Source organism: Epinephelus lanceolatus, chromosome 11 (assembly GCF_041903045.1).
Source record: "Epinephelus lanceolatus isolate andai-2023 chromosome 11, ASM4190304v1, whole genome shotgun sequence".
In the NCBI taxonomy this organism is placed as follows: domain Eukaryota; kingdom Metazoa; phylum Chordata; class Actinopteri; order Perciformes; family Serranidae; genus Epinephelus; species Epinephelus lanceolatus.
In genome coordinates, this window is record NC_135744.1 from 3,032,913 (window position 1) to 3,048,769 (window position 15,857).

A 15,857-nucleotide genomic window follows, 5' to 3' on the forward strand; every position below is an offset into this window, starting at 1 on the left:
CTCAGTTAAATATTAGGTGCACGGAGTGTGCAGGTGTTTCTATGTGCACTTTCTTTTTTGGTTCATATATGTACAGCAGTGCAATATGCAAAAGTAATAGGTGAAGGTTAATGTAGCCTAGATCAGCAGAAGTAGTGATTATTAAATACCCTGTCAGTCACATCACTGGTCTCATAGCTCTTGGCCTTTATATTATTATGTTGTACCTGTACTATTTTAACAATAACTCTAACATATCTCACTTTGTACATGAACTTAGTTTAGCATTTAGTTAGCACAGCCCAAGTTTTATTATGCAAACACATCAAAATAAATTCAATAATGATGAAATATTAGATACATGATGGGGCCGCTGTGGCTCCGGAGGTAGAGCATGTTCCCCACTAATCGTCCGCATGTCGAAGTATCCTTGGAAAAGCCATGTGAGTGAATAGCAGAGCCAAAAGACTTGTAAGAGAAAAATGGAGGGGACCTAGTACACAATCCCCAAGGACCCCAGTAGTGAGGCTGCATGGTTCAGACACAGATTTTCTTGATTCACAATTACCCTGCAAGCGTGGTTCTTGAGATAGGATGTGAATGGGGAAGGGCATACCCTGAGACATCCAGTCCTTGACGGAAGTCAGAGGACTGGATGGAGAGGAAGATCTGGTAGTTTACCAAATCAAATGCTGCTGATAGGATGATGATAGAAGAGAGGGAGGCAGACTCAGTTGAGTGGCCTGCTATGAAACTGCAGACTGATGAGGGTCAAGATGGCTGTTAGGGTGGAGACATACAGAGAGCTCAGAGAAGGCAATACATCCTGTGTTTAAGAAAGAAATGGAAGAAGAGAGACAGGTCTGTCCTTTACAACACAAGGGTTGAGTGAGAAGAGGGCTCATTCGGCTGTTAGGAAAACAACCAGTCATCAAAATATGAAGGTGAGGAAAGAAAGGAGGTCAGGAGCAACACACCAAAGACAGTATGTGGGGATAAGGTCAAGAAGGCAAGTGGTTGGGCTGTGGGAGGTAGCCAGGGTTAGAACCTCACTGGAAGAGAGGGGTGAAAAGGAAGTTGTAATAGGAGATAACAGGAGATGAAGAGGGGATGTAGGACAGGTGGTGTCAGCAGGTCAATGGAAAATGAGGAACATAAGTCATCTATCTTTTTTACAAAGTAATCAAAGTCATTGTGTGTTTGTCAGCTAGCCAAAACCTGAAAACACACTGCTGTGGCGCGTCATATGACGCGTGTCAAGTGCTGTCCCTAGCACCAGTAGGAAACATTGCACTGCAGCATGCCAACAGAAGACCACACACAGATGTTACTTTTACAAAAAGATCTGTGAGTCTTCCACCTCTGCATTAGCTATGTGTGGGCACCAATTTATTTAAATTGATTTCTCAGCCAAGGAGCCAGTTTCCAGAGTTTCTTTTTTGCCACTTATGCTGACATTGTGTGCAGTATAGCTTGAGATATTTTTTAACTCCAGCAATTTGATTTCCTCATCAATTCTTCGACACATATGAGACAGAGCAACAACAAGAGGTGAGCAGTCACACTGCTACAGGAGCAGAGAAGAAGAGCTGCTACAGGAGCCGAATGTGCAAGCAGAGAGGGAGCACGGGGAAGGAATGCACTTTTTCAGAGGCGGCAAGGCTGGAAACAGGAAAGCAAGCGTGTCCAGCCACCGCTGGTGTGGGGTTGTATGCATAAACTATAAAAATAATTATAGTAGGCGTCATTTAGGTATGGCGAGGTATGGCAGCTGCCATACCTTGGAATCGGGAGAAAAAAAAGAGAGAGGTTCTGTAGTCATTACTCGAGGCGCACTGGCTGGTTGTTTTCATTGTATTGCACTTAAATAGGTCAATAATATGCTCATCAGTGAATTGTTCGCCACTTCGCTCCTCCGTGAGTTATGAGTTATGTGAGTTACCGTATATTTCCAAAGTCACCTGGTGGCAAATAGCCGCTGGGCACCTAATAGCCGCGGGGGGTTTGACCGCATTTTGCATATTAAACGCCGGTCCGATTAAACGCCCAGGCGATTATTTCCTCATTCATTGCCTCATGGTTGTCCCTCCTTGAGGGACTGTTACACTCGTGCTACGGATGGATGGACGGACAGACAGACAGCCACGTATCTAAAACAGGTAATACATCTGGCTACATCTTTCCCACATCAAATATCCATGATAGCCTTGACCCGCTTGCCTAAAAACACACACAATTCCATGTCCTCTCACCATGGATGCTGTGATTTGATGGCCCGGTACTCATTGTAGCCCACTCTTATAAGACCCAATAATGATAACAATAATAATAATAATAAATTACTGTGGACCTATATGCCATGCCTTTTAACAAAATTACCAGAAGAGTTCGCTGAAGAACAGGTAATGTCAGCCTGAATTACTCACTTGCGTCCTCCGGTGAAAATCGCTGACATGCATGGGGAATACAGGTTCTACAGACTCGTCATAGCTTACTGTCAGGACTCAGGGACCAGAATGCGGGATGGCGGACTGTCGGGATGGCGATATTTTGGTGTGGCGGCCTGTAACTGTTGGTTAAATGTTCGGATAACTGGGGCTTTACTGGTATAATGCAATAGCATCACCCAGTGGTGAAAGCTGTGTTCACGTGTACACGAAAAAAATGACCCACTCTAAATGTTTAGAGATTTTTGTACACGAACTCATCCCTACATTATACAGTATTTTTGCACTAAAAACATACTGGACAGGAACTGTAACCAAATAACGGCCTGGTGCAGGTCGGTGCAAACAAAAAAAAAAAAGTAGCCTTGAGCAAATAGTCCCTGGTTCTTTTAAATGCCTGGGGTCAAAATCGATTTTGTGAAATAAACGCCCGGGCTACTATTTGGAAAAATACGGTATCTATGTGTTATAAAAGGATTTTGCTCTGCTGCTGTAGACAGCCTGTCTAAATGATGTCTTGTAGCCTGTCTGATTGTATGTGGGTTTTTTCTTCATGTTGGCATGTTAAGCTTGTATTTTCGGTATCTGGAGACACTCCAATAAATTCTCCTATACAGTATTGTACCAAATTGGCCTTTGTTTTACTGTGTTTCATACACCGAGCCCCTTGGTTATCTTCTAGAAATGAGCTTGTAATTAATTTATTTTCTTTATTTTCTGTGAAGTTAAACACATGACTAATGATAATTAAACGTCCGCTCGCTGTCCGTGGTGCTGAAATATGCACCAAAATAGGTCTGATGTTTTCACTGCTCTCACCAAGTCGTGCATTACATGCAGACATGAGGTAGCCTGTTATGAATGTTAGAAACAGCTTCATGTCCTTTGAAACAGTTTTCAATAGCATAGTATGTACTTCTGACAGGTCAAAGACCAAAGTGAAGTTTTATATAAGTTCATATTTTTGAAACTCCATCATCAGTAGCTCTGTGACATCATGCAGGGGTGGAAATCCCGGGGGGGACAGCGGGACATGACTCCCCCTTCAGTAAAGCTGTCCCTCCCCTAGAATAATTTGAGACACAATTAATACTTTTTGAACAATGCAGTAGTATTTATTGAAAGCACAATGTAAGCGGTGCTCATTATAATCGCGCAATAATGTGCTATTTAAATCTTAAAAGATTTAGTCCCCCCCTCCCATTCCTAGTAGTGGTATATCCCACACTCTTTCCAAAGGGCAGGGCTAGCAGCCGTTAGTACTTGGCAGCAGTAGCAGCGTGTGGCTGGACCCGCTGCCCACATCGCGCATCGCAGGGTAAGATGTACACTCACACAGACACAGTTTAACTTACACAAGTTACAAAACATCCGATTTACTGTTACAACAAGCCCCAGGCCCAGGCTGATAATATAAACTGTCTGCAACATTTCTCCTGCATTGTTCAAAAGCCTACTCAATTACGAGTGCTGCCAAGCTAAAAGCTAATGATTAAGCTCAGAGTTTAGTGATAGTCAGAGAGGACAGGAGAGAAAGAAGAGGGAGAGGACAGGACAAGAGCAGTCAGTGGTGGAGCGGCTCGTAGCTAATGGGTACCTGTCTGTGGGCTCTCCACCTGTCAGTGAGACAAACATGAAAGACGTGCAGTCTAACTGACGAGGAGCGGTCATTACGCGCGACTATTACACACGGTTGTGAGGTGCGCAGCGGCAGATCTCACAGCACACTTTATAAACCAGTTTACCAGTTTAATTGCAGGAAATGTTTAGTTGTTAAGCCATTTCTCATAAGTATAGACATTCACTCTGCCTGTTGGAGAGATAGAGAGAAGATTAAAGCTTCAAATTGCGGTAAAAGATGCTGTATAAAAGACAGGCTACAACTTTTTTTCCTTGTCCCCCCCTGGAATTATTCTCTAAAATTTTATTGTTTATTGTCCCCCCCCAACTATGAAATGGGATTTTCGCCCCTGACGTCATGTCATATTGCCATACCTTAGCTTTTGCTGAAACGACGCCCCTGCTCGAGGTCAGCAATTTGGGATGTTACCATCTTGGTTTTTTGAGCCAGAAGTGACCATAATTGGGTGCGGGGGTGGTTTCATTTTTCACCCCTGGAGATTGATGCTTGGTTGTATGAAGAAAATAAGGTGGTGGTGTGTTTTAGCCTTAACTGGAAGAACTGTATTTCTTGATCATGTGACATGTCACCCCAGTTATTTTACTCTACCCTTATCATTGTGTCAAGAAAGTGTTAGTACTGGCCATGGTGCAATGATCATCCATCCTGTATTTTGTAGTTGTTGCTACAGTAAGCAGGTGCAAGCTGAAATTTTCAATCAGCTATAACAATAAATAAAAAATATACACTACTTTCTGCAATTTGGATTTGAATGTGAAACACTTAAATTTTTTTAAATTCACAGAGTTCAGACCAGTGATTTGCAATGAGGTGAAACCGTTTTAGAACATTGCAAAGAAAAGTGAACTGGCCGGTCTGAGCTTGACTCAAGCCAACTGATGGTGTCACCTACAACTCAGCTGGTTAAATCCCCTGGTCTTAGAATGCAAGGCTGGTCACCTGTTTCAACATCCAATCGGCTTGTGGTGAAGTCTGCTGGTCAAGTCAAAATGACCACAGACGACTTGTTTGCTTGCTGCTGCGGGTGCTCCGTCACTATAGCCCTCTGTTTCCGTCCTTACGGTGTGCCAGTGCCAGATGGTGGGTCGCTGATGCTCACTGTATGTGCTTATGCCCCCTCACACACAGACACACACACACACACACAGACACACACACACACCTATACATACCATGGTTAGCACTATACTCTGGCTTTCTCCCATAGTCCAATGACATACAGGTTAGGGGTTAATTGGTGACTTTTAAATTGGCCATCCATGTGAATGTGAGTGTGAATGGTTGTCTGTCTCTGTGTGTCAGCCCTGTGATAGTCTGGCGACCTGTACCCCACCTCTTGCCTAGTGTCAGCTGGGATAGATTCCAGCCCCCCTGCAACCCCTGACAGGATTAGTGGTTATGGAAAATGAATGAATGAGACGGTTATCGTACCATGAAAATCTCCTACCATTGAAACTCTTGTATTCACTAAAGCACTGCTTGCTTCCTTTCAGCACCCCGTGTTAACCAGTTGGACCATTTACATTAGACGCACTGCTGCCCTGAGCTCGTCCAGCACACATTCTGCGTCCAGCACACATTCTGCAGTGATAGTTTTGGGATGTGGTCTATTTTTTCTGCAAACCATGAGTGAATCTGGCAAGAAAGTACACTGATAATAAAAACAATATAAAGGATATGTAAGATATAGTGTTGTCACAATACCAAAATGAATACCCACGATACTATACCAGCCAAAGTATCACTGTTCCGGGTAGTATCATGATACCACAGCCTTTTTTATTATCATTATTTTTATGAACGTGCAATACATTTACACAAGTCAGAATTACTTAATATTGGTTGGTGCATGATAAACATACATTTAATGCATTACATTGTAACTCTACTGGTCAAGTAAAAAATAAAAAGACTGAAACCAATATTTTTATGAATAACATTTATTAAAGTTTGAATTGAAACAACAAACCCACTAGCCTGTTGTTCTGTGTGCAAAAGTTTTAAACTTCAAAGAAATTTTTTTGCAAATGTTTCCGGAGAAAGGAAATATCTTGAACATCTTTGTTAGATCTCAAGGACAAACACAATAGTGAGTAACACTGAATGTAAACATAACTTTTTGTCATTTCAAACAAAGCCATATATTTTTTAAAGCTGTTATCAGTCTATTTACAAATAAAAACAAAATTATCACCTTTTCCACACCGATCTTTTCTGAGGGGCTATATATTGCAGTGTACATAAAAAAAAATACTTGTGGACCTGAATAATCAGCACAGTCCAACTATAGACAACATAAACTTGAATGAACTTGAATGTATCCAATAATGTCAGGCACAAAACCAGCACACAGCTAGCTCTCATAGAGCAAGAGAGGTCTGACTTTAAAAATGTGCAGCAAACACCAGAATTCCTCACAAGCTTACAGTGGCCGAGTATGTGTATGTGTATGTGTGTGGGTGTGTGTGTGTGTGTGTGTGTGTGCGTGCATGTGCTTGTGTACTGTCAGCCTACTTTAAATAGTCCATCTGTGGGGTATTTTCACCAACATTCAGAACTTATGAAAAGGCATATCAAAGATATAGAAGGCTGCTTCAGAACTGTAGCTCAATTCAACACATCATTCAACTTAAGAAAACAGTGGTTATATTCTGAAGATTGTCAAGTAGGACAGAAATCAGGTTAATCAACAGCAGTCCTACACCTACTACAGTAGGCCTATTTTTATTTCAAGTCCTGTGATTTCATTTTAATTTGACGCAGGTTTTTGGCTATGAAAACAAGCATGTCTAAACGTTCTGGATCCAATCTAACACGCCTTGGGCTGCAGATCACTCCTGCCGTGCTAAACACACGTTCAGAGGCACAGCTAGATGCTGAAATGCACAAGTATTTTTGTGCACATTGTGAGAGGAGTGGTAGAGTTCCTGTATTTAGTTTCCACCACTCGAGTGGATTGTCATCTACATCAATCTCCTGCATTGTGGTGTAGATTTCCAGCTCTTTTTTTATTTGCTGCTGTGTACTGTCCATTCTCTCCTCAGATCCAGGGGGGTCGCTGACATCTCTCCTCTTCTTGGATTTGATGCTGGCGAGAAGCTTTTGCATGTCTGTTCTGTGCCGCTTCTCTGGTGAGCCGACACCATCTTCAGGTTGCCTTGCCTCAGGCTCAGTGTGACGTCTGGTGTCCTGCGCCTGCATTTCCTTGATGAGGCGTTCTTTCACTTTAGGTCCCATCGTCACAAAGATGTCTTTGAAACGAGGATTGAGGAATGTGGCACAGTTGAGGGTTATCTGTAAATCCTGGTCTGCATATCGCTTTTTCAGATCCACTAAAACTCCCTCCTTCATTGGTGGCTGTCATCTTCAGATGGAGCAAGGCAAGAGGATATTTCCCACATGACCACCTGAACCCCAGAAATTGTAGGGAGCTTCTCTCCACTGAGAGCATCTGTGAACCGTTGCAGTGGGCCAAGCACCTCCTTCACCGTTTCAAGGGTGGTGATGTCACTGTCCCTTGGCATGAGATGCCACTTCTTCCTGTCGTTGACCAGGACAGCACCCACAACCTGCTGCTGCTCTAAGAATCTCTCCACCATGTCATACCCAGAGCTCCAGCACGTTGGTGTATCATGAAGCAGCTTTTTCTGAGGTAGACCCAAGTCTGTCTGCTTTTCTACCAGCAGCCTGGACATCTTTGGTGACCTTGAAAAGGCCGAAATTGTTTTCTGTAGCCTGGATAGGGCCTCCAGTAGGCTTTCAGCGTTGTGGTCACTGTTCAGCTCAGAACACCCCAAGCACCATGCATCCATCTGCCAGCCCTCTGTTATCATCTGCACAGTGACAGTCATGTAGGCGTCCATGGCCCTACTGGTCCACTGATCAGTAGTACAGGAGAAGTACTTGTCGGGCCCCGACAGCTGTTCCCTAACTGTGTCTCTGATTTCTGTGTAAAGCTTGGGTATTTCCAAATACATGAAGAAGTTCCTCCCAGGAAGCTCATATCTACCATTTAATTTCTTCACCAATTCCCTAAAGCCAGACTTCTCCACTGTGTATATTGGAACTTGGTCCAAACAAATAAATTTGGCCACTACTCTATTCAGTTTTATTGCTTCCTTTGAAGTTGACTGAAATTTTCTTTGCTGCTCATACATTTCAGGTATGGTCTGGGCGTGGGGATTCCTTCCTTTTGGAGTGGGTGGCTGTTTCTGAAATGAGGGATAGGAAATGCATATTATTACTGTGTTTTAGTTCATAACTGTTGATATTTTTAAGAGCAAACTCATATCTTTTTAGTTTGGCTTTTAATTACATTTTATTAATAATATTTTTCCTTTTTGTCCACTTATTTATATCTTAGTCTTACTTGTCTCTCTTTGTAATTTCATTTAATTTTAATCTTATTTTACCTGTTCATAAATTGAACAGTCTCGTTTCTGACTCTGGCGCTTTCAGCTCTGGTGTTAAATGCAACAAAGTCCGCTAAAATCATGTTTAAACAGACGTTTAAACATGATTTAACAACCCTCCAACCCCCCACCCCTCCCTACCCCCCACGGTACGATACCAGTGAAAGTATCACGGTTCTGAGTAGTATCATGATACCACGGTAAAAATGAGGCAGATGTGCCTTTTGTCAAAGATAAATCACTTTTCTATAATACATCACTGATATTTCAGTGGAATAAATTACTTAGTGACTTATTCATACTTCAAAAACAGCATCAATAAGTGATTAACATAGGGGGGATCAAAATAAAAAAATAAAATAAAATAAAAATCAACTAGCCACCCTCCTCCCCTGATAAGTAAAGAACAGTCCCTAAAGTGCGGTGAGGTTTGTGGACTGTTACCTGCCAGAGAGAGAGAAATGTGAACGGCTCGTTTCTCCTCTGACACGCCACATACCTGTGTGCCGCCACGGCTCGGTTGTCCAGGTACTACTTGGCAGTCATGACACCAACGAAATTACTGGACCTGGAGTCATATTTCTCTGTCGCCGGTAAGCCGTTATCTTGCGCCGCAGAGCACTATGAGCCTTTGCCGTATTCCTGTCTGTGACCCCCGTTCAACCCACAACCGCCAGGATTCGCCTTTCCTTTCTGCTGCTGGTTGAAATGTGATAATAGGGGCGCCCCAGCGCCCACTCCACTAACTTGACGTGGAAATGAGCAGTAGTCTAGAAAACTGGCGAGTTTTTTTTAATTTTTTTTTTATGGGTTTTTTTTTTTTTTGGAGGGTGCTCGTGCACCCTCACATAGATTGCGCCCTGGGCGGTCGCCCACATTGTCCATAGCAAAAACCGTCTCTGTGTACAGTATTAGCGTCTCTACATCTCTCCTCCATCCAGTGTGATTCGTCAACTCACAGCCTGTCAACCGGGACGCTCTCCTGCGGCTGACAGGCTGTGAGCAGGAGAGACGCTCTGTGCTGCGAAGCACTTCTGCTGCTAGCTAGTCCCCTTGCTAACAACACCAACACTTATCCATAAATACAGAGATACATTATCAACTCTGCTCTGTGTTAGTTTTGCAAAATAACGTCATCTAAATGCATAACATGACAGCTACGTTATTGTATTTATGCATACATATCTACCAGCTAGCACGAGTCAGGCTAGTACTAACGCTATTTGTTTTTATTCAAACAGCTAACGTTAGTTCCGTTACTGAAGCTCTGCTATCATGACGGCTAGCTAGTCCTCCTGCTAACAACACCAACACTTATCCGTAAATACAAAGATACATTTTCAACTCTGCTCTCTGTTAGTTTTGCAAAAATAATGTCATCTAAAGGCATAACATGACAGCGACGTTATTGTTTTTATGCATACATATCTACCAGCTAGCACAAGTCAGGCTAGTGCTAGGCTAACGTTAGCCTGAATGGCAACATTTGCAACACACGTATTCATTCATTTTTGTAATATTAGCTAATTGCAAAATCACTATTACAATACGTACAACAAAACAGAGCCATGCTAACCTCACAAGCTTGTTAGTATTCAACATGCAGGTCTGGATGGCGACACTGCAGGTGTTTTATTAGGTTTAACATATTTCCACCTTTGGCTTGTATGGTTATATGGCATCGCCTGCAAACCGGACAGCCATCATCAACTGCTTTGCCTGTTTTGTCTTTTTTAAAACCGAAGTAATTCCAAATATGGCTTTTGGAGTTTGCTTTCTTTATCAACGTTGCTGTTGTTTCTTCAGAGTTGCTGCCGCTCGGGTCCGCTGCTTCTGCCATGACTGCATTTTGTGAGTGACTGCAGCTGCAGAGATGAGATGTGGCGCGAGCGCCACTGCGCGGGAGCGTGGGACAATGCAGCTGTTCTCACAAGCCAGATTTGTTTTTACAGAAACTATGGGTCCCACTGGCACCGTGTTCAACGGTAGTACCGTTGTGTAGAAATTATGGTATAGTAGGCACCATGACGTTTTGGCACCGCGGTATACCGTGGGTACCGGTAGACTGTGCAACACTGGTTAGATATAACTGATTTGTTAATAAATTTAGTCGTCGTAAAATTCCTCAAATGTTTGGATGTGGACACTGGGTGGCTGATTGCAATGCTGTCTTCAAGTAGAGATGATTGTGAAACAAAGATATGACAATGGACAAGATATGATGGTGGATGGTGGAATTATCAGCACTGATAGACATCATGCTAGTATCTACAAAACTATCAGACGGTGCACTTACTGTATCATTCATGGTGGCAAAACAGTGTTTGGGACTTTTTTTCCCAGTGATAAGGTTGTGACAAGCAAAACAACTCTGACTGAATGAAGTCATGTCTTTGCTGCCCACCACATATCCAGACAGCTGATGGACAGAAGCACATATTGACTCAAGGCAATGCTGCTAAACTTGATGGCATTTGCTGATAGCTCATCCTTGGACTGTACCAATATCCCCATTCAAATAAACACAAGTTTGTCCTCTAGAGAAAGGATCAGCACTCAGTGAATAACCTCCTAAGCCCTATGACAAGCTATTATGGCAAGGCTTAACTATACAGACCAGTGAGCAGTGATAACTAACATGTCTTTGGGGTCATCGGGTAGGAACCTCCTTTCACCAGTGTTTTGTCTAGTTGGTCCCACGACACCTCCAGGAGGCTCCCCTAATGCCAGGTCTCACTGCTCCCCCCACCAACCCAATAACCTCCTTTACCTTACTTACACATGGCTTTCCCAGCCCAAACAGCACCGCCACCTTCAACCAAACCCAGGCTCCGTACATGCAAGCTCCAGGTAGAAGCAGTGCGGATATTACCTTTCCTAGCACATTCACCATACTCTATTTCACACGCTACATAGCATAACTCCAATATAAGCTAACGTTAAAGGAGCTAAATAAACTTGCAGGATCAGCAAACACACTCACCTTGCAGCATGGTCTCAAACAAAAGGGATTCAAATAGGCCACTCCCACACTTAAATAACCTTCCTCTTCCTGGATTTCCTCCTGAGAGGAAGTGGATCTCTCCACCTGATCTCAAAGAGTTATGTACCCTGCTTAGTAGTTCCCCCTGCTGGCCCCCAGCTGACATTATTTCTTTGCTTCCAGATCCATTGGCTACATCTAACTGCTTCATCTGACATTTCCTTCACTGTCTTCCTCAAACTCTGTCCCCACACTCCGAGTTCCCCCATGAGTGAGACAGCTGATCTTGCTATGAATCCCCTACCCCCCACTTCCACTGGACAAATCCTAGTTTTCCATTCTCGCTGTTCAGCTTCTGCTCCTAAGTCTGCATATCTAAGCTTTGTTCTTTCATAGGCTTCTTCCACTGAGTCTTCCCAAGAAACTCTCAGCTCAATGAAATAAACTATCCGTTGACTGACTGACCACAACACTATGTCAGGCCTCTGCTTGGTACAAACTATTTCCTGGGGAACAACAAGCTTTCCCCCTAAATCTACTTGCACTTCCCAATCACGAGCACCTTCTAGGCAGCTACACCCTTGCCTCCTTACTAACTTATCCCTTCTGTATTTCTCTCCCTCACGGACAAACTGAATTGCTAAACCCCTATTCTTAACACCTTCTGAATTCACCTGTCTTCGTTTCCCTTCAATGCCTGCAGCTAAACATTTCAACACCTGGTTATGTCGCCATGTGTGTGTTATGTGGCCTTGTGACAAGCTAACTTTACAGCCTGACAAAATATGCTTTAAGGTTGCGGTACCTGAACACAGTGGGCATGATGGGTCCTCATTTACCCACAGTTTTAGGTTCTGGGGGGTTGGTAGCACATCGTATGTAGCCCCTACCAGGAATCTAATACGATTCTCCTCCATACTCCACAGGTCCCCCCAACTAAGCTTCCTCTTCTCTACACTTTCCCAGTTCAACCACTGTCCCTGTTTAGCCTGGGCCACTACCTTTGCACCCCTTAATATCTCCTCCTGTCTACGTATCTGTTCCATGACCAGCTTTCTTTTATCTTTGAGACCTGCTTTATTCCATACCGGTTTGCCTGAGCCAAGCCCCAGGCCTCCCCGGCCAAACTGAACATTACCTACAATCTCTGCATGCCTAAGAGCTGCCCCTGCTTCTTGAACTGCCAATCTTGGGTTCCACTTTCTCCCCTTGGTTGGATTTGGAACCACACTCCTAACTACCACGTCCTTACTCCCAGATAACAACAGCTCTGTCCTGACCTTGGTACATTTAAATTCCTCTGTTAACTAGATACTGGCAGCTGAACTATCCCTTTTCCATACAATGCAACACTACTTAGGCACCTAGGAGCGCCCAACCACTTCCTAATATAGGAGCTAACTGACCTTTCAGTTCTCTCCACAACGGATATTGGAATTTCATAAACTGACAATGGCCACATTAACCTAGGATATAGCCCAAATTGCAAACACCACAACTTCAACTTTCCTGGAAGTTCTGATTTATCTATTCTATCCAATCCTTCTGCCACATCTTTTCTAAATTTCACTACCTGTTCCTTATCATTCAACTCCACATTGTACCACCTACCTAAGCTCTTTACTGACTTTTCCCTAATTGTTGGGATTTCCTCATCATCTATGACAAACTTCCTATCACTTAACTTCCCTCTACGTATTGAGATGCTTCTAGACTTATTAGGCTTGATCTTCATGCTGGCCCACTTGAGGTTCTTATTTACCTTCTCTAGTAGCCTCTTTGTACATGGCATTGTTGTGGTCACCAGTGTCATGTCATCCATGTAAGCCCTAACTGGTGGAAGATGCAACCCGTTCTACCATCTCTCCCCACCTACCACCTACTTAGAAGCCCTGATGATTACTTCCATCGCCATAGTAAATGCTAATGGCCATGATGCCTATTTCTAGCCTCTGCCAACCTGTTGTGAAACCTGCCATACTTAGACACAACTTAATATCCTGAAAGTATGCTTGCACTAAGTTGACAACTAACTGTGGCACTCTGAAATAGTCAAACGCACTCCAAATGAGGCTATGCGGTACTGAACCAAACACATTTGCAAGATTTAAAAGTATTACATGCAGGTTCCTTTTTTTAATCTTCGCTGCCTGAATCTGGTGCCAGATCATGCTAGTATGCTCTAAACACCCAGAAAAACCTGGTATTCCTGCCTTCTGCACCATGGTATCTATTAAGCTATTCCTTTCTAAGTAGCTAGCTTATCTCTGTGCAACTACACTAAAGAAAATCTTCCCCTCCACATTCAAGAGAGAAATCATCCGGAACTGGCTAAGGTCTACAGACTCCTTCTTAGGAATGAGGACACCCCCTGCCCTACACCATGCTCTTGGTATAATTTGTTTCTCCCAAACTATTCTTAGCTGTTTCCACAAAAATTTACGGATATCAGGCGCACTTTTATAAACCCGGTAGGGGACTTCATTAGGCCCTGGAGCCGAAGAAGCCTTTGCGTGCCTGACCGCCTCCTGAACTTCCTTCCACTGAGGTGGCCTGACATCCATCTCATGCTCTACCAACTATCCTATTCTTCTCTAAATCTGAATATGTATTTCTCAAATATTCTTCAACCTCTAGCCTTTCTGCTCTGAGCTGCCCTCCCTTATCCTGGCTGAACAATCCTTTAACAAACTTAAAAGGGTCCCTGAAAAAACCTGTCCTTACATGTTCCTTCTTCCTCCTTTTTTTTCTGAGATGCTGCCCTTCTAAGAACTGCTAGCCTGCTTCTCAACTCCTCTTCCAACACCTTAATTCCCTCCCTTTCTTCTTCTGTAGCCTTTTTCCACTGCTTTCTTAAGTGTCTTCTTTCCTTGACTAATTTTTCTATTTCTCTTTGCCGCCTAGACTTACCTGACTGTACCCTCTCACTCCTCTTTCTCTCATGCACCCCAAACCTCTCTACACCATATGAGTAAATTATATCTCCCATCTTTTCTAACCTTTCTATTGCATTTCCTCTAAGCCTATTAACTCTATTAACTATCTCCCATTCTTTACTGTCATTTGCCCTAGGCCATCTAACTCTAACCTTTTGCTCCATATTTCTCTCTCTGACTGGCATACTGACCTCAGTGTCACCTGCATCCTCTCTTACTACCCCCTCCTCCTCTTCCTCAGTGGCAGTGTTACTGATATCCTGCGAACTGTGGTTTTCTACCTGCCACTGGACTTCATCCGACTGACTCGACTGACTTCTTAGGAAGTACTGATCAATGCGGCTACTTTGCCTTTTCTTTGCCACACACTTCTTCTTTCCCTGATGAGTTCTGAGGCCTTTCACTGATGTTACTTTCTGCCAGTCGCAAGGACAAACCTGAAGCATCCTGTTCTTAACTGTGCTACTTTTATCCTCGACAGATGTGCTCGCCTTGCCCTGAGTGCTGCTAATTCTAGCCCTGGTGGATAGGTCCATGCCCCTATCCTTCACTGAGTCACAGATCCAATGCATAGTCATGTCCGTTCCAATGTCTGTTACCGTGTAATCCACCTGTGAGTCATCTTCTACCCCTGCTCTCGCTGACTCTTGGTGTATTTTCCCTATGTTGGCTGTAGCTAATTTTTGTTGTAGTAAAAGTGTAGGTGTTCTGAAATATTTCAGCATGATTGTCTAGCATTATGTGTATTTTGAAACAGACAGAAAGAATCTACATTTTCAGCAAAATACTCAGTACAGTAACATGTTCAGAATAATATTTTGTTAGAATCTGTATCTATGTAGAGGAAGGTAGATCATTCATTCAAAATGAGGTGACCAAATGGTGAGAAGGTGGAATAAGTCATTGCTTTTCAACAAGCATTGAAATGCTGTTAATAAATGGCCTTATTAAACCTATCCCGATGTGTTAATTAGTTATTACATCCATTGACCTCAGACTGGGGCTGATCCTTTTTAATCAAGGAATAATTATATCTTAAAGGAGACATATTATGCCCTTTTTCCACAAATTAAAATAGTTCTCAGGTGTTTTAAAGAAATGTCTGTGACATGCTTTGGTCAAAATACCACAAGGATTAAACATCACAGCAGCCTTCTCACCCTCTCTGAACAGCCCTGTTTAGAGAGGCCAGTTTGAGTGCCTTTCTCTTCAAATGCAAATGAGCTACCTCTCACCCCACCCCCTTCTATCGCGGGGTGTGCCAACATGAGTACGGCTTTGCGTTACCATCCTGTAAGAAACATGGCTGCCGGAAAAGGCATAACGGTGCAACCATATATGTTTGAACTGGAGTCAGACCCAGAGCAAGAGGAGGCTGCCAAACTAATTCAAGAGTCACGGATACAGCAGCCTGTTACTGAATGGTAAATTATGAACTTTATGTCACTTTACGTTTCT

General features: G+C 43.2%; 1 protein-coding gene across 1 annotated transcript in view; it reads left to right on the forward strand.

Moving 5' to 3' along the window:
* Positions 1 to 15,857, forward strand: part of LOC117265969 (galactosylgalactosylxylosylprotein 3-beta-glucuronosyltransferase 1-like) — a 137,151-nt gene that overhangs the window by 8,639 nt on the left and 112,655 nt on the right. The window lies entirely within an intron of this gene.